Here is a 2,072-nt window from a genome sequence, read left to right as displayed (position 1 = left end):
GGGGGGGGGGGGGGGGGGGGGGGGGGGGGGGGGGGGAGGAGGCAGAGCAAGGTCCGCGGCTGTGAGTGGCGGGCAGAGTGTGGAGCCCTCGCCCTAGGGCTCCGCAGACACGCGGCGGCTGCCACACACAGTTATCTTCCCGCGAAGAGCTCTGGCACATTCGATGTTCCTGCTGCGCGTGCAGTGAAACAAATACAGCGCCGCGTTTCCAATGGTGCTTCGACACCTCTTATGCCTGGTGCCCCCAGCAGCCGTCGGCCCGCCCACCCTTCTGCGTGCCCCGCCCACCCTTCTGCGTGCCCCGCCCGCAGACACCGTGCCCCGTGCACGCGCACGTGCGTGCGTGTGCGTGGATCTGCGAGCACGCACTTGCCCACGCCGCGCCTCCGCGGGCCCCGCCGGGCCGCTCCGAGGGTGTACGTGCTCCCGGGGCAGGTGCTCGGTAAGTTTGCCGACGCCCCAGCGCCCCGTGTCATGACCTCTTCGTGCATCTTTCCCGGAGTCAGAGGACGGGGACCCAAAGCCGTATCCTGGAAGCACCCACATATCCACCAACGGAGGGACGGGTCCATCCAATACGGTCCGTGCCGGTCACAGAAGGACAAATCCCGTGTCATCGAGGCCCCCCGTGGAGTCAGGTCCGCAGAGGCAGAGAGCAGATGGGGAGGGAGGTGCCAGGGCACGAGGGAGGGCGGAATGGAGAGTCTCAGGGGGACGGAGTTTCGGCTGCGGAAGTAGGAAGTGCTCCGGGGATGAAGGGTGAGGAAGCCATGCAACTCTGGGAATGCACTTGAACGCCACTGACCCAGACGCCGAAAAACGTAGCTGAGCTGGGCAATTTGTGTTATGTGTATTTTACCGCAGTAAGGTATTTTTAGTGGTTAAAACATACGATTTTAGGTTCTATATATTTTACCCCAGTTTTGAAAGTGAAAAAAGATACCCCCTCCCCCCCGGGCACGTTGGAACTTTATGTGGGTAAAACAAGACCATCAGCTTCCCCTGGCTTGTGCGGAATGGAGGTCTGGTTTTGCACACCAGCGAACACGGTCATCTGTGGAGCCTGACGTGTGCCAGCTGTGTGCCGGGCGCCAGAGGCCTCATCCTCAGTTTGATGCGACCCCGGCCCCCTGTGGGAGCACCGCCATCACCCCCAAACACACTTGAGAAACCAAGGCTCCACACCAAATGTCTAAAAAGTGCCAGTGCATCCGTTAAACCCTGGTCCCTCTGACCAACACCGTCCTGCCTCCCGGGCCTCGGTTTCCCCCGCCGTGGAAAGAAAAGCTTCGTTCGTTCCTTCGCTGCGTCCCCAGACCTCTTGGAGCAGGTTGTCCGGGCTGGGCTCAGGACATGACAGGGATCAGGGATGATCGCACGCGGTCCTTGGCCTCCAGGGACTCCCAGTCTGGCAGGAATGGTGTCTCAGTATCATCACTGCTGAGAAAGTCCCCAACCTGGCCTGGCAAGTGAGACCTGCTTCCTTGAGGAGGTGACATTTGACCTAGCCTTTGGAGATGAACGGGAGGAGGAAGTTTCACAAAGAGAGAGAAACAGTGTCATGGAGAAATTAACCCGGGATCTCTGCGGTTCAACAGACCTGAATGCAAATCCAAAGCCTCCCGCTTACTAGCTGGTAAAGCAAACAACTCACCCTGAGCCTCGGTTTTCTCATCTATAAAATGGGATGATAACGCATTCATCACGGGATGGCTCTGGAGATTGAGGTCAGAGGCAGGTGAGGTATCTGGCATCACCCCCGCCCATAGTGCGTGTGTGATAAGCAACCTGGGACTGACGTCACTAAGATGGTCCAAAAGGGCTGGGGTCCTCCCAGCCCCCACCCGGGGGCTTTCTATCTTGGAAAAAGCAAAAATAACAGACTATATGGAGCGAGTAGGCTCTCACTTCAAGCGAGTAGGACCTGTGCTCTCTCCCTGAGGTCCGCTGGCCCCAGGAGAGAGTTGCCTCCTTGCGAGATTCACTGCAACACACTCGTGCCCGCATTTTTATACTGTATTTGGGTAGGAAGCATCGATGTGTCGGGTCATCCAAGGGCTGGGCCATAATCT

Source organism: Panthera uncia, chromosome B1 (assembly GCF_023721935.1).
Source record: "Panthera uncia isolate 11264 chromosome B1, Puncia_PCG_1.0, whole genome shotgun sequence".
NCBI classification, from domain to species: domain Eukaryota; kingdom Metazoa; phylum Chordata; class Mammalia; order Carnivora; family Felidae; genus Panthera; species Panthera uncia.
This window is presented reverse-complemented; position numbering follows the sequence as displayed.